Below are 27596 nucleotides of genomic sequence, written 5' to 3'. Positions count from 1 at the left end.
TCTGAACTTCTAAATGTGGCTGCCATAAATTAAGAGGTTACCTAGTAATGGTATTATATTAACCACTTTGGTGATTCTAAGATTTAGGACAGGGCTGGGGTATCAGTAGCTCTGTGGTTTAGGCCATATAATATTAGCTTTTTCAACAGAAATGTAATCTAGACATCTAGTTAAAAAGAAATATGGCTGAGTCTCCTGAATGAGATCTGGTTGCAAACAAAATCTGCAATTTCATCTTCATAAAAAAAACCCCTATACTACAATATTTACTTGGTGTGTCCCACAGGGAAAACAGAGCAATACAATACATTCCTTTCTTATCCTTAAGTTTACATCTGAAAAAATAAAAATGTTCTTGTATTCATTGTCCCATTGTATCTCTACTAGATCAGATAAAGCGGGTGTGTTCTTGCTGTCTTTGAAGTTGTATCACCCACTTCAGTGATAGTGGGATTTGAGCTACGTATTTAAACAGCATCTAAACAAAAAGCTTGAAAAGCATTGTATGTAGTTTATATAGTAATATCCACCCTTCACTTACAAGTACAAGATATCTTGTTCTGTTATGAAAGTACGTGAATTATTTGAATGATCACTGAAAAGCTCACAATCATAAGATCTTTACCATTAGACTACATTGTTTCTTATCAGCAGTTTTTTCCTGTCCCATGGAAACACGGTTTAAACTTAAACAACTAGCCATTGAATAGCAGTAGTATTCTTTAGGGTTTTTAAGATCCATTAGAATTCCTTTTCTTCCTAAACATGGTAAAATTTTGCTGAGACACAGCACCCTGGAAAAACAAATCTGAATTATTTGTTAAAGAAAAGGCAAGGTTCCAGTGGCTCAGTGAGTGATCTATCCCTGGTATCAACTGATTCTCAAGGGTTCTTCAAAAAATATAACACAATTCTGGTCAAAAATAATGTGTGGGAACTCACTCATTTCATAAATATAAGGAAATGAACTATTTTGCTGTACACTTCCTACAGTTCCCCCTTTCTTTCTCCATCCCATTTGTGTCTCCACCTCCTGCACCACTGCCTAAAATAACTTTCCTATCTCTGCCCATGCATTCTGTTGAAAGTCCAATGATGGAAAAATTGTAGGGCTCAAACTCCAGGTGTTGATGCTGCCAGGATGTGGAAAAAAAATTATTGCACATCCAGGTGAAGAACAGCCAGGGAACCGTTCCTTGATTACTGCAAATTCGGATGTTCTGTCAAATCTACTTCTGAACAGTATGAAGAGTCTTGGTGTACACAAAGTGATCTTGCAAAATCCTCACCAGATTCTGATTTATTTAATAAAAATTTAAGGGAAAGTTCTAATATTTAGAATGGCCATGTTGTCTAAATTACACTCCTGGATTTCTTGTATTTAAGATGAGTTCGCACATACTAATGGGAAGTTTAAAAAATGGAAATGATAAAACGATCAGTTTAACTGCAAATATACTCTCTCCTGTTATGAAAAGTATCAGGGATAATTATGTTTTTTCCCCTTTAATAATCTTTATCATTCTAGCCTGAAATAGGTTTGGACTCCCAAAGCATTTCAAATGCCGAACTCTGTGTGCATGTAAGTACATTAAAACTATAACTCTATATTGCTGTTGAAGGAGGGAGGAAGGGAGAGAAAAGCTCCTCTGAAAGTTACAACATAAATCAGCAAAAAAAATTTTTAAAAAATAGTCAATTATAACCTACTTCAAAAAGCTAAGCTAGCCAACAAAACCATCCACAGAAACAGGAGAAAAACCTTTATGCAGTCTGAGATAATATGAAATGTTCCTATATCCATTTTTATTTACCTGTGTTTATTGTCACCAGAAGAATGGCTATGCTCATTATAAGGAAACTAAAACCAGCTCTCTGGGTTTGGTCCTCATCTGACTTGGACTTGTATAAGCAGAAAAACTGTAATATGTCTCTCCTATCTTTGGATCGTAAAGTCTCTAAATCGCATCTTCCTCGTGCCTCAGACTAGGATTCTAATTTAATAAAAAATAAGATTTCTCTTGGTTAATGATTACATGGAGGTCTCGGGAGAGGGAGTCTTGGGGGGGAAATCTTTTTTTGCTCCCTTTTCCTTTGAAATATTGGAAAACAATGGTATACTTTGAGTGAAATAGACATGATTTGCTATCAAGGGGACTATCTATACTTTTGTCTTTATTAGTAAAGCAATTTACAGTAATAAATGAGCAACTGTAGACTGTAACTTAAAATAATGGAAGAAAACTCGGAGACACGCTTTAGCAATCCTGATATCTTGGCAACAGTTTTTGTAACCTAATTTTATCCTGTGTGAATAAGTACCCTTGCTTTGAAGTATTAACAAGCAAAACCATTCTCAAATATGAATATAAAATGTAATCTTCAAAGAACATGGGTTAGAAGGCAGTCTTCAGGAGACATTTTCATTGTTCACTTGTGCATTTTAGAAAATGCTACCCCAGCGTAAACATAGGGTTACACCCACTGCAGTTCTAAACCTAAAGGCACCTTGAAGTTCTGGCTTTATGTCTCTGAACTGTGTTTGTGAATAGGACATCTGTGATGGCCTATTTGTGCTACTGTATAACTACAGTGAATATACAGAGTTTGGTCTCTGTACTAGCTTTGTACGATCCACTTTGTACATTATTTTGATTTCTTTTCACCCTTAACAGTTTTACATGGAATAGAAGCATAATGACCCACTCCACCCGAGCTGGGTATTTCCTGGTAATTAATTAATGGCAGTTAAGGGATTTTAGATTTGCTGTTGGCACTCAACTCAATGAATTGTCAACCATCAGGAAATACCCTCCCTACTTGTCATATCTGCCAAATTACTAATTAAGCATCTAATGCTGAAAAGCAAACAAGATTTTTATGTTGTTATTAGTTTCATCCATTTCAGTGAAATTAATCAATTAAATCTTGTACTGCCTAAAATCTGAACAATAGGCAATTTGTCTTGTATACCAGTGACCACTTTTATTGGCGGAATTAGACTGTGAAATAATAAAACAAAATAAAGACTAAATGTAAATGAAGTAATAGAAGAGACAGGCAGCTCTGCCTGCAAACTCTGTCCTTATTAAATCAATATAACTATTGGATATGGGTATACATAATATATCATAAATGTTGCCTATATTCAGCTTCTCATGATAATTTTATAACTAAGTACAGATGCCGGAAAGCCAAAAATTTACCTGAAAACATTAATGTATTTGATCTGAATTCGCTAAATAGGAAGAAAGATGTAAAGAAAAGGGGAAAGAAGCAAGAAAGGGAGGAGGACAGGAGAGAAGGAGTGGGGGGAAAGTGTTGCAATAGCTCTCATTTTGAGGGACTAAATTCACAAAACCAGTTAAAATAAATGAAATCAGACCATTGCCATTCACCTCCCACCTTATAATCCATAGCTCAAATGGCACAGCCAGGATATTTGGGAATTAGGGTCAACGCCTCTCTGTGCATGAGTCAGAACAAATATTTCAATCAAATGGTCCTCTTGATTCCGTGGTCTCCTACAGGAGATTCTTATACTCTACAGTACCCATAAAAAAACACTCCCTCCTGCAGAAATTATTCTATTTCAGACAAAATACAAAAGCATTAATTACACCAAAGAATGAAAGCATGAGTTCTAAGTGAATCTCAGGTGCCCCAGCCTCAACCGCTTATTTACAACATTGCAGGCAGAAGGAAATGCCCCTGCCTGGTTGGTTTTGAGCAACCTCTTTGTTTTTATTACAGATGGCTGAAACTGGCATTAAAAAAAAATATATACACAAAACATTGAGATTTGACCAGCAACAAACTTGCCTCTTTTGTTGCATATTAAATAAATTAATAAATAAAATAAATAAAAACAATAAATTGTTTTCATATTGACTGTTAAGAAAAGAAGTCAGTCTGTGTATGAGCTGAATAAATGAATCCTATTCATACAGCCCACTCACTGAAAGGAAATTACTCTCAGGTCGCGCTGTTGTCAATGTCCAGCCCACAATTCTTAGGCCGTATATTTATGTCTTCTGCAGAGATCATAGTTTTAATTCTTAAAAGGGACTACACCGGAGATGTGCTCAGGCATGCTCAGGGACTGGGTAAGAAAATACTCTAAACTTCTTTTGACTTTCATATTACCTTTCAGTCTGTTTCACAAATGTGGGACTCTCGGAAACATTTAGCATGAAACACGTTACTGCCCATTATTACCTTACATCATCAGGAGCAGCCAGAACAAGAACAATGGGAGCTGTTTCCAGGAACGATTAGGAAGCCTTTGTTTGGATTATCCCTTGGTACAGTGGTTACCATTGGGTAGCATCAAAAGCAATAGGTAATTACTCATTTTTTAGCCTCTTTCACATTGTCATTACAAAGAGTGAAGCTTTCATCTCCTTAAAACAGATACCGTCTCTTGCTTCGTCATGAACGATTTATGCCAAATTATATGTTTTAAGAGAAATTAAAGAAAGAAGTACATTTTTCAACATCCTTTTTGTAAAAATGAAAAATAGTAAGATTTATCAAACATGACTTACTTCCCTTAGTTACCTAGCACTTCAAAAAGTAAGATCTCCTGCTAGAAAAATTACACGTTTTTATTAGATTCCTGTAATTAATTATAAAAAAATACTTTCTAAGTACAAATCATGTGTTCTTTACGTGCTTAATTAGTAGGAGCCTGCATCAGTGACTACGGCAGTCAGTGGAAGACCTTGAACTGATGGCAGTTAATGAACTAAATTTGTTGTTGTTGTCGTTAGTCAGGTTTAATAGGTTTTTGAAGTTGCAAAAGAAGCAATGAAGGGTTGACAGAACATACGATTCCATTTCTTTTAAATAATTTTCTTTTCATGTTTTCAGAGAGATTTTCAAAAGCTATTGACAAAGGACTTGCTATGTTTCAGCTGAAATAGAAGACAAACTTCCCCTTCACTTCAGTAGCAGCATATTTTTATTAACTGTAAGTTCTCTTCAAAATTCTTCCCGTAACTTTATATTTGTGCTTTAGCTATAAGACAAAAGATTGTTTTGCTGCTGCTGTAACCAAACCTCTGAGTCAGTGGAATTGAATCTTTTGAGGCCAGCAGGTACTTAACACATGTACTGTAATAAGAGCCAATATTATTTTAAGAAACAAAGTTGATATGTATGATATACTAATATTTAGTGATTTGGCAGTGTAAAGGCTGACAGGCATAAACGTTAGGTCTGACTGCAGTTGTTTATCCTATTAGAGTCAATCCTCTGAGAAACTTAAAAACCATGTTTCATTCCAAAGCAATTGACCACAGAAAAATGCTTCTCTCAGGACTAGTTGTTAGTGTCAAAAGCCTGCATTCATCTCTTTTTAAGAAAAAGAAGAAACATGTCCTTCTAGAAAATAAGTATTACCTTTGCAACCACCACATAAAAGTAAAGCTAAAATTAACAGAAGAAATATTTTAAATTATGCTGGAGCTCTACATGCTTCTAAATGAAAGTTCTGCCTTTCAAATATACTTAAATTCATTTGGGGGGAAAAAATCCTACCTTTTTTATGAATACTGAGCAGCAAGGTTTTATTCAAAGGAATTTTATGATTAGGTACTCTAGTATTTGTGTTATAATTCAAAGTACAGTTGCCATTAGAAAGCAGAGCCACACAGAATAAAACAAATGTTTGCATCCCTGTATCTTGTGACCACTGTCTTTCTACTTCGATCCCAAGACCATTCTGATTTATAGCAGCAGTCAAGGGCTCCAAAGAACTGAAATTGCAGAAAGAGGTGCTGAAACGTCCTGGCCACTTTCCTTGTGCAGATGAGGTAGCCAAGCAGGAGGAGATATGGAAAAGAAGAGCCATTGGTGAAGCACAAAGAAGTCTAATTTACCTCTGAGGCATGGATACCAAATAAAGAGCACATTTAGTTCCGAGAATCCCCCCATTTACATCAAGGTTGCATCTGGCTCTGCATCTAGTACAGGATTTTATAATAAAATACATCAACATCAGAATTGACAGATTTCAATACCTACAAGTCCTGGTTTCAGCTGGGATAGGGTTGGTTTTCTTTTTGGTAGCTGGTGTGGTGCTGTGTTTTGGATTTAGTATGAGAATAATGTTGATAACACACTGATGTTTTGGTTGGTGCTGAGTAGCGTTTACACCAGTCAAGGACTTTTCAGCTTCCCATGCTCTGCCGGGTGCGCAGGAGGCTGGGAGGGGGTACAGCCAGGACAGCTGACCCACGCTGGCCAAAGGGATGTTCCATACCATATGACATCAGGCTCAGTCTGTAAGCTGGGGGAAGAATAAGGAAGGGGGAGACATTTGGCGTGATGGCATTTGTCTTCCCAAGTAACCGTTACACCTGATGGAGCCCTGCTTTCCTGGGGATGGCTGAACACCTGCCTGCCGATGGGAAGTAATGAGTGAATTCCTTGCTTTACTTTGCTTTGCTTGTATGTGCAGCTTTTGTTTTACCTGTTAAACTGTCTTTATCTCAGCCCACAAGTTTTCTCACTTTTAGTCTTCTGATTCTCTCCCCCATCCCACCAGGGGGGAGTGAGCGAGCGGCTGTGTGGTGCTTAGTTGCTAGCTGGGGTTAAACCATGACACTGTGGTAAGGCAACTTATATCCAAATGTAGGCATATGGCTGAATCTAGATTTTCCATATTCTCATTCTCTTCTGTCTCTTCCACCTTTAAGGAGAGCTGCAAGAACCCAATGCATCCAAGCATCAGAACCCTAAAGATCATACCTCATACTAGGTCCCAACATTAAAAACTGTAACCTAACGACAACGCTTTTGCAAGGCTTGTACTGTCTACGCACAGAATGCTCATACCTCAGCTCTCAATCCCTTTCAGGGAGCATTAAGTGCTTGTGGACATGACTGCGTACAGACAGTCATGCATCCGCTCCACCCAGCTCACCAGCTCTGAGAAAGCCCAATCCGGAAGCCATGCAGCAGCATTAACTGGATGCTGAGAGGCAAGGTATGTTAACTCAGGCTTGGTGCCACACAAATTAGGTTACACAACTCCTGGCCAGAAGTGCCTCATATCCGGCCCACTTAGAATACAGGGAGAATGGATCTGTAACAATATGTTCTTGTACTCTTACACAGGTAGACATACTTACTATTTTCTCAAAACATAGCGTACAATTTCCACATCTTCCTTTTTTGGCTCTGAACCTGATAGGAAGATGCTTTTAGATGGGAAGGAAGTAGTTTTAATGAGTAATAATCCATTTCCTCATCAATAAAGGATTGCAATACTTTTTAAACTATTGAAGTATCAACTGAAAGTTTGCATAAGGAACTTGTGAGTAAAACATTAAACAAATCCAACAATCAAAATAAAATATCTATTCAAGGGTATCTAAATGTGGGAAAGCACATCAAAAGGTATATTTTTAATTCCGTTTTTTGCCTATAGCATAAGTTCAACACATGATCTAATTCCTTTGTGGCTACAATAAACAGGTGTGAGTTCAAAGCCACTACAGCTGCATGATTTTTAGAGAGAAAGAAACACAAAAAGTCAGTATAGAAACAAGCAGCAAAGCAGTGGGACTGAAAACCTGTGAAACAATGACAGATATTTACACAATATTAGTTGATTATCCAGTTTTTTTATAAAACAGCCACACGGATACCAAATATAAAACATTTGTAAACAGGAGTCATTCAATACCAGAATTCATGAAGTTGCTAGCAGGCTGAAAAACAGTCTACAGCACCGAGCCAAATACTGTATGATAAAAAAGTAAAAGCTACACATACACACAAACTTCTTTGCTGAAAAATGTCCTCGTGTTTCCAGCCTTTTCAGAAGGTAACTTAAAAACACAGTGCCTGATCTTTTGGATTGGCCTGTAGAACTCCAAGGTCACAGAAACAAGCTGCAATTAAAAAAGGGTGTAATGAAGAAAGGTCATGAAAAATGAATAGGAACATGACCCAGCACTATACAGCAGCGAGGTACAAAAACAAGTGGGATGGGAAGGCGCCAGCCAGCACGCTTTCCTATCTAATCAGCTGTGTCTCTGATAAAGGAGGAAGTAAGTTAAGGGAGGGAGTCTTCAGCACTTAAAACAATCCCCAAGACTCCATTTCTGCACTAGTAATGTAGTGTCTTTAGGATTCAGGCCAAGAGAATAACTAAAAGGAAGCTTAGCAGTCACTAATTGTCAGCTTCATATTTGTTCATGGATAATAATGACCTATTTGAACTAGGACAGCAGATATTGCTGTTCACAAGTTGCTTAGCACTGTCAACACAACGGTGCATGTTTTGGTCTACGAAGTCTCACAAAACAAACCCTGATCCACATCTCTACCGCAGTAAGGCTGTGCGGGTGCATTGCAAGTACCCAGTTCTGTGCTGACTTTCACACTTCATTTCTCCTTAAACATCTCAATGACATTTCAAGCAGACTGTTCTTTTTTGTAACAATAACATGACCGCTGGAGATGCTCTCTGGAAGAAATGCAACTGAACCTGAGTTTTGAAGAAGCAATATTTCTTTAGATTTCTAAGATGCAACACAATGTCAAGAGATTTCAGATTTAAGTAACTTAAGAGTTCCGATTCATGAACATAGCCTATAGCAGCTAAGGTGGTTAACCAAGACCTGCCATCCACCCTCCACAAGGGTGCGTGGGCAACAGAGGTCTATGAGAATCAGCTATTCATTTGCTGTAGTTTATGGACTACCACTTAAGACAAACTGATCAGTAACATATTTGCATGGTTGACTACCACGTAATTTTATTTTTGTAACAAGAAAAAATGAATTCTGACAGAAAAAAAACCAGGAAGTCTTGAATTGAAGAGACTAGGGAAGGGAGAAATCATTACTTGTATCATAAACTATTTCATCGCTCCTTGCTGTTCATAATTTGCATTTAGTTTATCTTTTAATTTTTCCCTTGTCAGGTATGAGATATTGGGGTTTGCTACACTTTTCTCCATTATTTTAGAGAGCTTTTACCCTTCTGTGCTCCAGACAATCCATGAAGTTACTTGCATACTGTAACCCAGGATATTTACTTTTGCCTTCATTGGGCTTTCAACAGTAAGCATAAATGATGTTCAAAGGATGCAAAGGTCTTCAAGATATTTACTGTATTCTATTATCCATACCATTCATATTTATTAAATAAAATGGCACAGAAACTTGAGCTGGAAAACTAAGAGAGAAGGAGAGCAGTGAAAAAGTCCGTTACATCTGTGTCCTCAACCTTCTCTTCCTGTCATTTTAAAGAGATATCCTGAGATATATTTGCTAAGGTCCTGTGGAAATTACATTGCTGGTTCTGAAGAGCATCACTATCCAATTGATATCCATCCCTCACAGTGATGTACTCCTGCAAAAGTTGTCTGAATTCAACACCTAAGGTAATTTTACCTGAATTGTTGCAGTTTGCTCTGTATCCCATCTGAAGAGGCAGAATCATCAAATGAAGTAGGTGGTAGGAAGCTTCTCTAGCTGCATGGACCTCCATGGATCTCTGCCTCAAGAAACTAAAGGTGACCACCAAAGGAAGAATGGAGCCTGCAAAGAAATGCACAACTTCTGCCCAAATGGCCCCCTTACTATAAGGATTCTTCGGGCAGGCTCCAAATTTTTTTTGAGAATTCATTCATAAATATGTTTCACTGCTTTGCTGCATTGATTCTGAACAGCACTCCAGAGCAGAACCGCAACATATTTGAAATGATTGCTTTGGCTTTGATTCAATAATTACTTTAATGAGAAAAGTGAACTGTTTATATTAAGATATCTTGCTTACACAAGACAAGCTGCTTCACCACAGCTATAATTCATTAGTCATTATTAAAGCTGGTATACAGAAAATTGCAGGCTCCAGCTTCCCAGGATTAGATAGTTTTAAAAAGCTTTAAAGCAAAGTAGTTCATTCATTTGCGTGCAGGCCAAACAACATGTTCATGATCATTGATTTAAAAAAGAATAATTGATTTGTATTTACCTCTTCACCAATGAAGGTAATGATAAGGTTGAGTGCTTATGGGTAAAGATCAGAGGGAAGGCTAATAAGGCAGATATCCTGGTGGGAGTCTGCTATAGACCACCCAACCAGGATGAGGAAACAGATGAAGTATTCTACAAGCAGTTGGCTGAAGTCTCACGATCTCTACCCCTTGTTCTCATGGGGGACTTCAACTTACCAGATACCTGCTGGAAATACAACACAGCAGAGAGAAAGCAGTCTCGGAGGTTCCTGGAGTGTGTGGAAGATAACTTCCTGACACAGCTGGTAAGCGAGCCATCCAGGGGAGGTGCCCCACTGGACCTGCTGTTTATGAACAGAGAAGGCCTGGTGGGTGATGTGGTGGTCAGAGGCTGTCTTGGGCTCAGTGGCCATGAAATGATAGAGTTTTCAGTTCTTGGAGAAGTAAGGAAGGGGGTCAGCAAAACCACTAGCCTGAACTTCGGAAGGACAGACTTTAGATTGCTTAGGAGTCTGGTTAACAGAGTCCCTTGGGAGGCAGTCCTGAAGGGCAAAGGAGTCCAGGAAGGCTGGATGTTATTCAAGGAAGAAGTCTTAAAGGCACAGGAGCAGGCCGTCCCCACATGCTGTAAGATGAGCAGGCGGGGGAGAAGACCGGCCTGGCTGAACAGAGAACTCTGGCTGGAACTCAGGGAAAAAAGGAGAGCCTACCACCTTTGGAAGAAGGGGCAGGTGACTCAGGAGGACTACAAGGATGTTGTGAGGTTATGCAGGGAGAAGATTAACAAGGCAAAGGCCCAGCTAGAACTTAAACTGGCCACCGCCATTAAAGACAACAAAAAATGTTTTTACAAATATATCAGCAACAAAAGGAGGGCCAGGGAGAATCTCCCTCCTTTGTTGGATGCAGAGGGAAAGTTTGCCATGAAGGCTGAGGAGAAGGCAGAGGTACTTAATGCCTTCTTTGCCTCAGTCTTTAATAGTCAGACTGGTCATCCTCGGGGTTTTCAGGCCCCTGAGCCAGGAGATGGAGATAGGATGCAGAATGAAGCCCCAGTTGTCGAAGAGGTGGCAGTCACTGACCTGCTCCTCCACCTGAATGCTCACAAGTCCATGGGGCCAGACGGGATGCACCCAAGGATAGTGAGGGAGCTGGAAGAGGAGCTTGCCAAGCCACTCTCCATCATTTATCAGCAGTCCTGGTCAACTGGGAAGGTCCCAGATGACTGGAAGTTAGCAAATGTGACGCCCCTCTACAAGAAGGGTCGGAAGGAGGATCCGGGGAACTACAGGCCTGTCAGCCTGACCTCGGTGCCGGGAAAGGTCATGGAGCAGATCATATTGAGTGCCATTATGCAGCAAGTGCGGGGCAACCGAGGGATCAGGCCCAGCCAGCATGGGTTTATGAAAGGGAGGTCCTGTTTCACTAACCTGGTCTCCTTCTATGACAAGGTGACCCACTTAGTGGATGAGGGGAAGGCTGTGGATGTTGTCTTCCTGGACTTTAGTAAAGCCTTTGACACTGTCTCTCACAGCATTCTCCTGGAGAAGCTGGCTGCTCACGGCTTGGATAAGTGCAGTCTGAGCTGGGTTAAAAACTGGCTGGACGGCCGAGCCCAGAGGGTGGTGGTGAATGGAGTCAAATCCGGCTGGTGGCCGGTCACAAGTGGTGTTCCCCAGGGCTCAGTGTTGGGGCCGGTCCTGATCAATATCTTCATTGATGATCTGGATGAGGGGATTGAGTGCACCCTCAGTAAGTTTGCAGACAACACCAGCTTGGCCAGGAGTGTTGATCTGCTGGAGGGGCAGGAAAGCCCTACAGAGGGACCTGGACAGGCTGGATCAATTGGCCAAGGCAAACTGTATGAGATTCAACAAGGCTAAGTGCCAGGTCCTGCACTTCAGTCACAACAACCCCATGCAATGCTACAGGCTTGGGGAGGAGTGGCTGGAGAGCTGCCTGGCTGAAAAGGACCTGGGGGTGTTGGCTGACAGCCACCTGAACACAAGCCAGCACTGTGCTCAGGTGGCCAAGAGGGCCAATGGCATCCTGGCTTGTATCAGGAATAGTGTGGCCAGCAGGACCAGGGAGGTGATAGTGCCCCTGTACTCAGCACTGGTGAGGCTGCACCTCGAGTACTGTGTTCAGTTTTGGGCCCCTCACTACAAGAAGGACATTGAGGTGCTGGAGCATGTCCAAAGAAGGGCAATGAAATTGGTGAAGGGTCTAGAGAACAAGGCTTATGAGGAGCGGCTGAGGGAGCTGGGGTTGTTTAGTCTGGAGAAGAGGAGGCTCAGGGGAGACCCTATTGCTCTCTACAACTACCTGAAAGGAGGTTGTAGTGAGGTGGGGGTCGGTCTCTTCTCCCAAGTAACAAGCAATAGGACGAGAGGAAACAGCCTCAAGCTGCGCCAGGGGAAGTTTAGGTTGGATATTAGGAAAAACTTCTTCACCGAAAGGGTAGTCAGGCACTGGAACAGGCTGCCCAGGGAAGTGGTTGAGTCTCCATCCCTGGAAGTATTTAAAAGAAGGGTAGACGTGGTGCTCGAGGATATGATTTAGTGGTAGACTTGGCAGTGCTAGGTTAATGGTTGGACTCGATGATCTTAAGGGTCTTTTCCAACCTTAACGATTCTATGATTCTACGATCTAAAAGCAAAAGTAATTGAACAAAGTATTTAAATATTCCAAATTAAATGGGAATGGTGGTTCAACTGAATATTCCACTAAATCCCAGATTATGTTCACATCCCAGTAAGTGTCTCCTGTCGTACTCTGGACAAAAACATTCTGAGATGAGTTCTGCAGTTTGCTCTGTTTCATGTGACCAATCATCATCATCATCTTATAGTCAAGGGTAAAACATCTGTTTTGAAAAACAACCAACCTAATAGTTTTCCACACTTCAAAATGACTTCAAAGATGCTAAAACAACAACAACAACAACAAACCAAAACCCAAACAAAAAAAACCTTCAAAAGTTTACAGTATGATAAATAAAAAAGTTGGAAACAGAGCTACATAAATAATTTTATTAACAGATTTCAATACCTTCTCAGGTTTCCTAAGTCTCAGTACGAATTTTGAGACTACTTGTTTTAAAGGTTGACCTGAAGTAAGTATTAAGGCAATATTCATATATTATTAGGCTGCATTTGTGGCTGATTAGGCTAGCATTTCTTTCTCTTTCAGCAAACTAGCCTCTGCTTTCACAGAATGATTATGATCTGGGAATTATCTTGGGAAATGCTTGCTCATATGTTTCTATTTGCTTCTACAGTCACTTCTCTTTCTTTTTCTTCGCCCCCACCCCCTGCTCTGGCCAAGTAAATGACTGCCTTTATGTTCCCTGGACTGTTTCACAACTAGAACACCTCAAAATACTTCAATAGCACCACTTTTTTTCCTTCTTCATATTATAGGGAAAGGAGAAGCCCTCATATCCCTTAGGAACAAAAGAAAAGTCTCATAAAATTGGAAGAGGAAATTTCAGACTGTAAGGACACGTCTATATACATGAGGTTTTGAAGCGGACGTGAAAATCTCTACTCTTCTTATTCTGATCTCATTATTTGAAACTAGGATGGAAACCGCTCAAGAAATAATAGCTTCTTTCTATGAAATGAGATTCCTGGAAAGTGAAAATCAGGCAGTGAAGAAAGGCAGCTATAATTTCCAAACTTGAAACACATGGCATAAATCTGCCCACATGCTGGAAAGCCAGCCTCTCCACTCTGCTTGGCAAGAAGAGGGACAGAAAGCAGAATGAAAACTTGTCATAAACCAAGAAAAAAAGTTGCTTTCTGCCTCTTACTGGATTGGAGAACGGGGTTAACTGTCATCAGAAAATGTGTGGATCATAAGTGACGCACATCCTCCAGGCCTGAGAAGTTAAGGGAATGACTTGACCAAAGAGGGAAGCAAAACAATTAAGTTTGCTTTTATAGCTGCTGGCTTACAGCACATGTGAAAATGAACCCAGACCAAAAGAACAAAGCAACCTGGATTACTAACCGAATGACTGATGCTGGAGAAGCATTTTCACTGTTTCCTATTTACTGGAGCACCTCCTTCACCAGTTCCTGCTTCCCCAGAAACTGCAGGGAGACACTTTATTCTAAGAATGTTTTCACAGTTTCATTTTAACTTTGTTATTTTTAACCAGACTCATTCATACCTACCAATCAACTATTCCTTAAATTATGGATTGCCCCAAAACAAAATACATTTTTAAAAAATGTGAACTAGATTGTTAAGTAGTAGAAACTGGTGCGATGCTACAGATTGCTTCTGAATTCTTTCCTTGATGAACTTTTTCTAGTTTAAAACTTATTGGCACTGTATGAATAGATGTATTTATTCCAAATGGCAGAAATAATGGCAACTCTTGGGATTATAATCCTCAAAAATTGTGCTCATTAACTTAAGTGGAGTTTTAATGCTTGCAATCAATGCATAACTATGCCAACGTTCCCAAGTATATGCATTTATATGCAATTTTTGGAAAAGAAACAAAAACTACTATCACTTGACTAACTGCTTCCTTTAATAACCCTTTGCCTATACAATTAATCATCAGTCATGAAACATTACCACAAATTCCAAATAATACAGTGCATACATGGCTCCAAGCATATAAGTCGCTTTTCCAACAGTAATTTGTTGCTTGTTATCATGTTTTTGGGTTTTGCTGAACTAAGATAAAGAAAAAATAACAGGCACTTGAGCTGCCAACCAGGATGCCATGAAATCCTTGATTAAACAAGCAAAGATGCAACCGGTCAGTTTTCTCTTCATATCTTTCCAAACAAACTTAGTAAAAGAACTTATTAAATAACAACAGTTTTGTGAGTCTTTTCTACATTATTTTTTCCACATTTGCCTTACCCATGAATCCAAAAGGAAACTTTTTTCTCAGCAAGAGTGCATCTGCTCCAGGGGCTTATTTCTCAATCAAAATAACAGCCCACTATATGTAATATCACGATGTAAATTATTTACTATGGAATTACTAATTAATTACTACGTAGATGATCCTGTTTTGAGAAATATGATTTAATGATGGGAATAAGTAGTTCTCTAGAACTAATCACTTCTTCATAAACAGAAACCACTTGCATTAAACCAAACATAAAAAAAAGAAGGATTAAAACAGGATGCCTAATTTTGATTTCACAACTAACAACATACCTGCTTAGTATTAGTTATTCTACATCTGACTCACATCCTTCAGAGATGACAATTCAGCACAAAGAAGCCATCCCAACTTTAAATGATGTGTAAATGGATTTTCAAAGTTTCTAAAAAGTTGCAACAGCTTTTTACACATTTGGATCACTAAATATTGAAAATGTACATGGGCAATGACTAGCGCACAAAGAATCGGCATATTTCAGAAATTAAGAGGTTTACCTACACATAGCAAATTACATTGAAACATTAGGTGGGCAGAGCTTTTAAATCCAACACCCACACCATCAGATTTTTTCAAAATTTGGATAGTAACAACAGTATCAACAAGGAGGCTTTTACTTTTTTCTCCTTTTTTCATCTTTGTAATTACCACAAATTAAGTCAGAGATGGATTCTGAACAGCAACAGCCAAATTCCAAAAAGACTTGTTTAAAGAAAAATCAAAATACATATCAAAAGCTCTCCTAAATATGCACAGACACAAGCATAAAGTCTCAGGCTGCATGAGCAAACTTCTCTTTTCAAATATCCAGGATTTTATGTTATTGATCAAGCTGGAAACAGAGTCAATTACTGGGACCCTTCTCAGGGCATTACACACAGTGTGATGATCTCTGAGTATAGCAATACAGTGTTAAGCGTGAAATCCTGACAGGATGTTCTTGAACCATTATAATAGAAAGGTGATCCAGGCCTCCCAGTACTGAGGGTCTGGACTGTCCCTTCTGCCTGCCCACCAGTCCTTTAAATGCACCCTTTTATGTTCATCATACACAATTATGTATTGCAGAGTGGCATCATATACAACCATGTAATGGGCCTTGTTGGCTATTACCATTAAGGGGTTTTCCTCACAGTAAGAAAAGTCCAGATTGCTTATATATGAGACTTCTGGATTTTTTGCACTGCCAGGATGGCACAAACAACTGGAAAATCCTAGCTTGGCCTTGCACCCTTATCAATATGTTTGTAACCACAAAATACAACAGGTATTTTTCATTGTATCATAAATCACCCACAAAACCAATAGCCAGCATGTCCACCATCTGCAGCTAGGAGGCACTTGCATTTTATCACCTCCCATTTCAGTGTGACTGATTTATTTTACAGGTGCCTTTTTGCAATTCACTTACATTGAAAAAAAAAAACCAAACAACAAACCTTCTCAGTCACTGGCTTGTATATTTGCAAATGTGGGGCTTTGCAAACCTGATCTCATAGTGGCATAATTAGTATAATATTGGTTTCATGACTCATTCAGTGATTACATGCTAACTGGCCACTCCTTGTCACTCTCCATTTGCCAACACAGATTTATCTAAACCAGAATGTGCTGAACGAAAAGCACATGCTGTTAAAAATCCACTTAAACTAAATCATGAAGTTACTCTTTTTTTTTTTTTAATGTCCCTGTGTAATTTTTGCATGTGTAACACAAACGCTGAAGTTGCGCATCCTTTAAATTGTAAAATCAAAATAGTATTTGGTTTAGTTCTAATTCTTCTCCTTTATATTTACAGCCAGACGTAAGAACAAAGCATAAAAAAGACTTTTAGTGCCTTCAGATCTGCATTGACTTTGGAGCAAGAATATGTTCTTAAGCCCATCCCTGAAGTTTGTTACCACAAAACTGACCACAAAGGGTGAATTGCTCCCTAGAACTGACATAAAACTACACACTTGCAGTTGTATTACTGAAGGAGAAGGGGAGGTTGAGAGGGGAGAGAGACAGAGATTGCTGTGGCTTTTATCAAATCACACCACCCTTGCTCTGCCAGATTTCTGTCTACCAAATGTCCGGTCCCCACAGGGAGGTGAAATGGGTTTTCTTCACTGCTACCAATTTTTCCACAATGTTGTACCGCACAAGTTAGAATGCACATTAGCAATTTAGTACTCTGCCCAGCATCTCTCCCTTCAACAACACTGAGATTGCTCCATCTTTTCTTGAACAACAGAACCACACAAAGAAGTCCCAGGCCAAGTCCCTCCCCTGGGGCGTTTCAGAACCTTCCTTCTGTGTGAGGCCACACAAGTCAGTCCCCCAGCATTTGCACATTATGGAGATCTTGAAGGTTTCCAAAAGAACTGATTCATGGAAGGAGCGCACAGCAGACATTTCAGAGGTTTTCTAAAAATTATGATCATCTTTATCTCCTTTTAAGATATTAATGAATAGGTGATGCTTTCCCAATTACAGCAAACTGGCTTATCCAAAGGCTTTGGAACTTATCTAAAAGACTTGTTCTTTGTCTCTATTTCTATTTCAGACCCTGAAAATTCTGCCAGTATGTGCAATTTATAAAATTAATTGCTGTAATTTTAAATGAATAATACAACGCTCAAGATCAACGTTCTACCATAAGAAGCCAAAAGTATTAAATCTTAAGAAAGCCAGTACAAGCCTATTCTAATGATGTTCACAGTACAACTATGCAATCTCAAGATACTTGGAAAGTTCAGATAACGATATAAAGTTCAAATAAACAGCAAAGTTGCAGGCTTTTTGGAAATCAAATTCAACTTCCTGTACTAAACCAAGCCCAAGCTGGAAAGAGAAGAAAAATTTTAAAAATGCTAGAAATATTGTTCAAACAATACTTAAATACAATAAAAAACTTTTTTACCATTGGTGCAAATGGAGCAAATGGCTGCTTGTAAAACCATTTAGCCTAAGCTAATCTACTGGTTGCATATAGTTGCCATACACACAGTTTGATCTCCACAATAGTGTAAATCTGCAAAACTAACACAACTTTGCTACAAATACATGCGGAAAGGTACAGAATTTACATTCTTTGCAAAAAGATACATAGACACTAGACTGAATTACAATATTTTACATAGGTTTAGTTGCTCCTACTCAACCACTTTGAGGGTGGTTGAACACTGGAACAGGTTGCCCAGAGAGGCTGCGGAGTCTCCATCCTTGGCGACAGTCAAAATGGAGATGTCCCTGGACAACCTGCTCTAGTTGATGCTGCTTTGAGTAGGGGCATTTAACTAGACAATCTCAAAAGGTTCCTTGCAAGCTCCACCACTCTGTAATTCTAAGAAGCGCTCTCTGAAACCCACTCTGGCGCAATAGAGACTTTTGTGTTTTGCTGAGTTCTAAAGCTGATGTCAAAGAAAGAACCTCTTTTTTTCATTTCACTTTGGTTCTTCTAGAACTAGAACTTCTAGGGATGACTAAAACCACCCTAGTGAGACCAACCTTTATATTTGAGATGCATACTATCTTCACTTACGACCTTAAAATGATCCTGACTTGCATTACAGTATGTTTGAAAATAAATGAAAAAAACCCACACCACTGCATGTTGGAAAAAAAAACCCAAACCAAAACAAACAAAAAACCTCCAAAACAAGGGAAATGCTTCCTCTTACATTTCTATTTTTGGCACTAAGCTTGACATGACCTTGAATTTCCCATGATATAATCAGACATAAATATGCACATTTACTGATGAGATTCTACTGATTACTGGGGAGGAGGAATTATGTACCTTTTTACTCTGATTATACCCTTATAGTTTTCAAGAAGCATTTTTTTTAAATCCTTAAAACCGATGCATTCCACACTTAAAAATACACCACACTTAAAAGTACTCCTCATTTATATATATTCAATCTGGATTATACCTAGGACATTAAGGTTCATTTTTGCATTACAAAGGAACTATTAAGCTACAGAAGACACATGACTTGATAGTGCAACTAAATGGATAGACTGACTGTCACTCTGACAAGTATTTCACAGCATATGGAACCTCTGATTTTTTTTCTTTGGTAGATGTCAAGCAGACAATGAAATCACCATTCTTCTCTATAATGAGGTTTTCCCATGCTGAAGGAGCAAACATATAATTATGGCTTAAGAGTATTTATTATTAAAGAAAATTAGAACAAAAGAAATATTTCCACATGATACAGTACGTAAAGCAAAATGATTGCCTGTAGATACTGGCAAAATTCTGGTGCTTTTCAAAGAACATGTTTCATTTCACCACTTCAGCCTAATGCTGGGCTGAAGAATAAGACAAACATTTCTTACTCTTCACCCCAGCTATGGGCATTTCTCAGCTTTTTACGTAAACAACATATACAAGGTAAGGACTTAAAGGTTCAAAAATGTAAACAAACCCCTGATTCTTCTCCATTGTAAATATCACCCACATGTGATTTAGCTTTAAGAGTCATTAACTTTTGATCTGATCTAAAAACATTTTTTTAAAAGTCAAAGGAAAGCTCTCTTGCCCAGCCCTGTTCACCAATAAGCAAAGGTCATTGTACTAAAGAACAGCTAATCATCCAAAAGTCAAAAGCAATTCCAAGTAGTTACAGTAGCAAGAATCACTTCAGGATTCTCTCAAAATATTTTTTTAAACTCGAGTGTCTGGACTGCAAGCAGCTCATGGATCAGCAATTCAAAACTCAGTTAGTAGCCAATAGTCTCCTTTTATTAACATGACCCTAACCTTTCTGACATGCTTCTAGGAAACGTCCTACAGCTTTCTGCCTCTGGTTTTGTGTGTTCAGCTTCAAATATCTGAAGGCATTCAAGTGTGGTTCTTACTAAGAGAGGCCAATTTTGCAAAGAGGTTAATTTTTTAAGCAACTTAAACGACTCAAAACAGAAAACTAATACATACAACTAGGCACAAATTATCACTACTCTATACGACAAAGCACTTTTTGAAGTTACTTCTTCAGACATTCTTGCTGCCCAGTAAGCCATTTTGCACTATCAAATGAGCACAACCTGAGGTACAGTACCCACTGGTCTTATGGTCTGTTACAAAGGAAATGAGACAGGAAATAAAAATACTCCATTAATGGAGGCTGTCTGTCTGCAGGAAGCTTATTCATGTACATTAAGAACAAAACACTTCTGATCCTATCAAAAATAGGATGCTGGGAGAATAGAATGCAATATTTTGGACATTTCTCCAGGGAAATTCACTTTCATTTGGACAACTTATATGGAAGTAGAAAGCGGAAAGGTTGAGATTATTTATAAAACTGCCTGGTCCTGTTTCCGAGACTCAAGTTGTCACACAGGTTAGAAGAATCATGCCACGATATCAAGAAATCACGCATGGCTCACCTAACTAAGGCTGCTTAAAAATCATATATGCTCCCTAATGGGCAACAGAGTGATAGAAGGTAATTCCGTAACCGTATCCTGGGCTGCATCAAAAGAAGCATGGCCAGCAGGTTGAGGGAGGTGGTTCTGCCCCTCTACTCTGCTCTGGTGAGACCGCACCTGGAGTGCTGCGTCCAGCTCTGGGGTCCTTAGTACAGCAAAGACATGGATCTGTTGGAGAGGGTCCAGAGGAGGGCCACAACAATGATCAGAGGGATGGAGCACCTCTGCTATGAGGAAAGGCTGAAAGAGCTGGGGTCATTCAGCCCGGAGGAGAGAAGGCTTCAGGGAGACCTTGTTGCAGCCTTTCAGTACTTAAAGGAGGCTTATAAGAAAGATGGGGACAGACTTTTTAGCAGGGCCAATAGCGATAGGACAAGGCATAACGGTTTTAAACTAAAAGAGGGTATATTCAGACTAGATCTAAGGAAGAAATTTGTTACGATGAGGGTGGTGAACCACTGGAACAAGTTGCCCAGAGAGGTGGTAGATGCCCTATTCCTGGAAACATTCAAGGTCAGGCTGGACAGGGCTCTGAGCTACCTGATCTAGTTGAAGATGTCCCTGCTCATTGCAAGGGGGGGGTTGGACTAGATGACCTTTAAAGGTCCCTTCCAACCCAAACTATTCTACGATTCCTTCCTTGATTGCTCACTTTCCCTAATACACTAGGAAAAGGGAAAGAGACAGGATAAGTGCATTTGAAAACTGAATTATCTAGAAATCAGCAAAAAGTGTTGCTATTTTAAGCAACACAGAAGGGTAACGAAAATGAAACCTCAAGCTGCCAGCGTTTTCCATTTTCTTTGCAGTTAAGGGATGGAAAGAAACCAACTCTTCATGAATTTTTATTTCACAGTTCTTGTCAGGTTTCAACAATTGGTACCAAACATAGAAGAACCCACCCCACCTGGCTATATATTTCCCTATAACCCCTTCCCTCCAAATATCCTCATTTGCCTCATTATACTAATTTTGTATAATAAGGATACCAAGATACTCAGAGTTACAGGCTCTGCTGGGGGAGGCTGATCTGTAAAAAGATGTTATTGTTAGAGGTATTGCAGGAATGGTTTGCCTTTTCCCCACTGTCTTTAACTTCTGCCTCCTGCCACTCTATTGCTGTTGGCAATAGCTAACGTTTCCCTAAGCAAAGGCGTGGGCACTCCCTGGCTGACCTTCTCGGGCAAAGGTCTCAGCTTAAACGGTTGCAACAGGCTGGAAATTCTGTAGTAACTTTATTTAAATATATCTCCAGGTTTCATAGTTAATGAGTCATTCTGACAGAAAGGTAACAGAAAATTCAGAAACCATTGAAAGAGAGGAGAAAGAAAGGTACCTCTTCCTAGCTTCTATATTTCAACTCCCTAGACATTTCTCATTCTAATTAGAAGAGACATTTCTAATAATTTCTAATCCTGCACTAGCCCTATGCTACACCAGCTGGTCCATGGTTGTAGCAACTTAAGCTTAGCCCAGAAACATCCTCTTTATGTAAGAATCAGTGCAAATCCTTCACCCTTTAGTGGTGCAAACCTCTCACACAAAGCCCAACCTAGAAACCCACACAAGATCCAGAAGCAAGATGGTTACAACAAGTATTAATCCTGTAACTCCAGGCATCAAAAATAAATTCAACACACATCTGAACAGTATATTTTTATTTCCTCATGAGTGCTGTTATAACCTCCCATTTTGCCTTCAGTCTCATACTGAAGATAGGAAAGTTTGGAATGAGAGACTTCTAATATCAGGAAAAAGAAAAAAAAAAACAAACCATGAAGTGCCTATTTCTTATTCCAATGACACCTCTAGAAGTGGAATCAGGAACAGTAAGTGAAATATAGTTGAAACTCAAGTCAGGCAAGCATTGTTTTAAAAAAAATCAGAACTATTCCAATTTTTTTGAAAGTATAATGTGCTTTAAAATACTGGAACTCAATATGAGAAATTGTCTAAAAAGGTAACTTTTTCAAATTCTAAAATACTCTGAAACAACAAAACACAGTCAGAACCATTCTTCATTTTGCCTAGATTTACTTGACATGGTGTAAGTCTTCCTTTTAATGCTTACTTAATTGACACACACTGTTGAAGTGAACATTACCTAAAGAGATAATTTAAAATACCCCTGAGAATCCTGGAGAAAGAAGAATTGCCCAAGAGTAAAAATTACACCAGTGGCCCGAAAGACTAATTTATACTGTGAAGGAATGTTAAAATGACAGTGATTAGTGACTAGCCAGAATCTGTCATTTCCCCCTTTCAATTGTGTTTATACAGGTCATACAGTTTCCACTGAGACATTTATCAAACTCACAAGGTAACTGTCAAACTTGCAGTCACAGAACACCTCAAGAAAAAAAAATTAATGGACTAACATCAAGACCTCACATTAAAACATCATATTCAGACAACTTAAACGCTTGAGTTCTGTTCCATAAATTACATGCATCAACCTTTTTAGTTACATTCCTCCTCTTTTTAGCATTACCTACTGAATAAAATGACACCAATTATGAAAATTAATAAATAACTCCCACTACTAGCACACTTTTGCTTTCCAAAATATTACTGAAAGACACATCCATTATTGCAGTTTCCAAGGTCATTTCTACAGGCTCTCCTAATAACTGTGCCTTTTTTGTACAATGGTAACTCACAGATTATGCTGTAAATTTAGGGCAGTATTTTAGATTCAAGGCTGAGTATGTTAAAATAGGCTGTATGTCAAACAGGTGTTGTGGGCTTCATGCATATATGACTGTGTTAAACAGTCTATAATCTGTATATACAGAAGGTCACTCTGAGAGGATAACATTGACTTAAGTATCTTGAACTTTGAAAACCAGCAAAGGTAAAGAAGTTGGACAATAAAATGTAATTATGCTTTATTAACAATCTACATTCTTTTTAATTCTCTATCTTTATCACATTTCCTTTATGTATAACACTGGCCACACTGCAAAGATCACATGTCTAATTTCACATGTTCCCCTACAGCAAAAAAAAAAAAAAAAAATTCAACCATACAGCATAAAATCACAGATGCACAGAATGGTTGAGGTTGGAAGGGACCTCTGGAGATCAATTAGTCCAATCCTCCTGTAAAAGCAGCGTCAACTAGAGTAGGTTGTCCAAAGCCTTGCCCAGTTGGGTTTTGTCTGTCTCCAAGGATGCATACTCTACAGCTTCAAGCTTTTACTGTACTCAGCTAAACTGACCTGCACTTGCCATAAATCTTGATTTAAGCTTCTTATAGTCAGCATTTTGCTCAGAGAAGTTTGAAGTTATGACAACGGCACAGCTTCACAACCACAGTCTGAGGAGAAAGTACTGAAGACGAAAAGGAACTTTCTCTTACTATGGCCACTCAAACCTTCAGTTAAAGCAGGAATTACGTGAGTTTACTGGTCCAGATTTCTTTGCTGTGAGGACTCAGTCTGAGACAAGACCATTCGCACAGGTTATCAAATAATAAGTTAACATCTTCAAGTTGCTTTAAGGTTATCAAGCAATCAAGTGCTCTGGACAAACTCAAATGATTTAAGAACAGTTATAAATAATTCTTTGTTATTTGGGTAGTGCGTGGGGAGTTAGTAGGTTTTTTGTTTTCTGCAAATGAAACATTACATATGGGATTAGGATCTGCTCATAGCAACAGTTCCCACAAATACAGAAAGTAGTTGTGTCATCCCAAGTGTTCTGTCCCTACACATTGGGTGGAAAATTTGGAAAAGAAATCTCTAGAACCTGAATAATCAGGGCATTGGGTGGAGCACCCACTTTGCATCACTGAATATTCACCTCTGGAACTGAGTTCAAACCCAAGTTAAACTGATGTAACAGAAAATTATCTAAACAGAGCTTTAATAATGAAACTTCTAGTCAGAAATCAGCTTCAGAAAGCGAATGCCTAGGGCAATCTTTTTTTTTTTCTTTTCTTTTTCCTTTTAATTAGCTGTTGAACCCTATAGTCAGGGTATTCTAGAGCTGTAGTCTGAAAGAGAAATCCTTAACACTGTTTTGTTGTTTTTTTTTTCAAGACTGTAACTGCTAAATTAGATGCTAAGTTGGTTGAAACTTTAGGTGTTTGTTTAGATCTCTGAAGGATTTATCAACTGCAAGTTCAATTTCACAGAGAAAAGAACCAAGCCAAGAGGACTAAGAATAAATATTCAAGCCAAATTCCCATAACACTAAGTTTCAGGGCACAGAAAAATACATCTGTATCTCATCATCTTCTGCTTCTAACAATTTTCTCTACCTATAAAAACCAGTTTTGTCTGAGTGAGACAGAGGACTTTACAAAAGTCAGAAAGGTGGGGAAGTGCCACTGAATGCTACTTTACTACATTTTTTTCCTCTTGCTGGATCAGCAGCAAACAGTATCAGCAGTACAATGTCTTGAGAAAGGTGTTCTTCAGGCTATGTTTGATTTTGCCAGAAAAAAGAAATTCTAGAAATCCTGCTAAATTCCCAACTGGATCTACAGCACCACGACTTCTCGACAGGTAGTTGTACTCTTGGATGTTAACCTGTGATTAAATATGCCTTTGACATTCATTCAACAACTCCATAGTTGTAAAACATTTGTTTGTTCGTTTTACTTCTGCTAATAAATTTGAATGCAGACATTGTATTGTCAACAACGGTGCAGCCACAGGTGACCTAGCTGACTACCAAGATACCTAGAAGCCTCATCACAACACACAATTTCTGCCACTACAGAAACATACATTAAGACAGATCACAGACAAATATGCAACATTTAGTCTCTTACTACAGCCTTGAATAAAGCTTTAGGTCAGCCCATTGACAGCCATCAGACAATACAAAATGAACCAGTGACTTCTTCAGTGTAACAAGCAACAGAAATATGTATTTCCAAACCCACAGTCAGAATGGGTATAAAACAAGATGTCTTAACAATCACAGTTAATACATCATAGAGCAGTTTCATCAAACCTACGCTGTCCTGTCGGTGAAATTTGGGGTTACTCTTCTCAAATTTAAAGCTAAAAATCTCTGCTAAAACCAAGTAGTACTACCAAAAAGGACTCTCAGCATCACAGTTCATGTTCGGCCTATAGGATGCGGAAATGAAGTACTTCAGTGTTAACAACTTCCATGTATACAGGGGAATGCTCTATGATAAACGCAGACAAAACAATCTAGTTTCCCACTACTGTCTATTGTAAAGATTCCCATTAAAATAATTAATCAGAAGCAGTTTAAGAAACATTGCCTCTTTCATCCACTCCATGAAGACCTCTGTTTTCATTTGATGCAGAAAAGAAAGACTGTAAGTGAATATTTTTTCACAGACCTTTCTGATAAAATGAAGCATAAGGCAAAGTGGTGCTGCAGGTCTAGTGAGAAATGAACAAATGTGACTCAGCTGAGTTAACAGAAGCATGCTTTCCCTTTGATTAATCTTAAGGCTGGCTGTAGGAAAAAGCGCTTACCTTACCGATGGATTTTGTATAAGAGGGAACAATGCAAACTTGGGAAGAAAATGCTTCCAACTTCAGAATAAATATTTCAGAAGAAGCATTTTACAAATATATGTATCTTCTTCAGAACAGAAAATTTCTGCCCTTTCTTATCCTATAATCAGCCTCACAGAGCCTGAAAAGGCAGAGATTTCATCAATAAGCCTCAGGCTTATTCTGCCAGCAAAGCTCCACTTTTGACATTCTATATTCTGACATTTTATTACTAGCTGTGCTCTGACACAATAAAATGGCATGGCACAATCTCATGATTTCAATTCAGTGAAGGATTTGGATAGGACGATTTTTCCTAGATGCAGCATTTCTTATTTATATTAGTGTGAGAGACATTAGAATTCACAGCACTGACAGGAAAAATGTTTTTAAGCTGCCAATTTTCAAAGTAATGTGAAGCAGTGGCAATGAAGAAAATAATGAATTTTAAGGCTGATCTCAATTACCTCTCTTCTGGAAAAGCCTTCTATATTCTTTCACTACAGATTCCATTTCTGCCAAGGAGGACAATGAGGAATTAAAGAGAATTCTCAGAAGCTGCAGAAACAGGTAGGGTTTTTACAAATTTTTTTACTATCCACATTTGTTTTCCAAAATTGTTACTGATAAAATAAGTTACCTTTGCAGTGGAGTTATGCTGCTAATGACAAAGCTTTCATGCTCAACAAAAGGGGGAAGGGAAGTAAAGGTTTTCTTGTTATGTGCTTGTACAATGCCTAACACAAAAGGGTTCAGGCCCATCATAACACAGCTCTATCTCTTGCGTTCTATTGTAAAAATATTGTACGTATACAAAGATATCATATACTTGAAGTGCTATTTTGGTTTGATGAGTAATCTTTGAAAAGGATTACAAACACTCTGGAGTCCACTGGATAGAATCATTCCACTCACTGTCATGTTTTTCTACTACCCTCCCAAGCATCTGCTATTAACTGCCTTCAGAGAAAGGTACTGCATTAGACAGACCTTTGGTCTGACAATTCTAGCACTTTGTATATTCATACTGAGAATATCTTAAGATCTGTATTAAGTTGGATTAAATGTTAGCACATAAAACATGCAAAACTTATACCCTACATATTCAGGTTATGGAGGGTCCATAGGTTGCCATTTTATTTTTCTTAGTTTTATTTTACGTACACATTTTGAAAATAGCGCCTGTCAGAACACTGTAAGATTTACAGTGTTGCCAGAAAGTGTTATTTTGCCTTTTGAAGAGGGCCTTCTTAAGAAATACTGTATAATTATTTAAACTGCTTAGTACACATAACCACAGAGAACAGTCAGTTTGACAGCTCCTGAAATTACCATCAGGAACAGAGTTCAACTATTTGAAGCTCTGTGAATTATATTCTAATGGCCTGAATCTATTTGCCTTTTCTTCGTCAATTCTTACTCTCCATGAATCTACAAATATATCATGAAAACACTTCAATTTATGAAGTCACAGATTAAAACACGTTCTCCCTATAGAAAACAGTTTGTCTTATTATGCTACAATAATATCCCTGAATGCACTGTGGAAACAGACAGCAAAAAGCTTGAGATCAATGGGAATTGTTGTTATTTCAACAAAAACAGGATAAAGCCCTAAGGAAAATTTGCTTGTACTGATCAGTATAAATCCAAAGAGTAATTACGACGAACCCAGTTATTATAAAGGCCTTTTTTTATGCCCATAAACTTTATTCTGAACTAAGCATGTTCCAAGACCTTCCGTCTTGCTGACTCAAACTTTCCAGATGTTACTGCCTCCTCAATTGCATTG

General features: G+C 38.6%; 2 long non-coding RNA genes across 3 annotated transcripts in view; both read left to right on the top strand.

The window, feature by feature from the left end:
• Positions 1 to 4037: 4037 nt before the first annotated feature.
• Positions 4038 to 17800, top strand: LOC148052292 (uncharacterized). Of its 2 annotated transcripts, XR_015699050.1 has the most exons (5): positions 4038 to 4106; positions 4232 to 4342; positions 4873 to 4972; positions 13399 to 14756; positions 17440 to 17800. It is a non-coding gene; the product is annotated as an uncharacterized LOC148052292 (long non-coding RNA). The 2 variants fall into 2 exon arrangements; XR_015699051.1 differs by lacking the exons at positions 4232 to 4342; positions 17440 to 17800 and having other exon boundaries at positions 4074 to 4106; positions 13399 to 17433.
• Positions 17801 to 20360: 2560 nt separating this feature from the next.
• Positions 20361 to 27596, top strand: part of LOC148052291 (uncharacterized) — a 40654-nt gene continuing 33418 nt past the window's right edge. The window contains exons 1-2 of the long non-coding RNA XR_015699052.1: positions 20361 to 24829; positions 26311 to 26374. This is a non-coding gene — a long non-coding RNA (uncharacterized LOC148052291). The remainder of the gene's footprint in view (positions 24830 to 26310; positions 26375 to 27596) is intronic.

This window comes from Nipponia nippon, unplaced genomic scaffold (genome assembly GCF_047370975.1).
Source record: "Nipponia nippon isolate SJK-2023a ecotype South Korea unplaced genomic scaffold, ASM4737097v1 scaffold_5, whole genome shotgun sequence".
Taxonomy (NCBI): Eukaryota; Metazoa; Chordata; class Aves; order Pelecaniformes; family Threskiornithidae; genus Nipponia; species Nipponia nippon.
The sequence above is the reverse complement of the archived record's forward strand: the minus strand, read 5'-3'. Positions and strand labels throughout refer to the sequence as shown.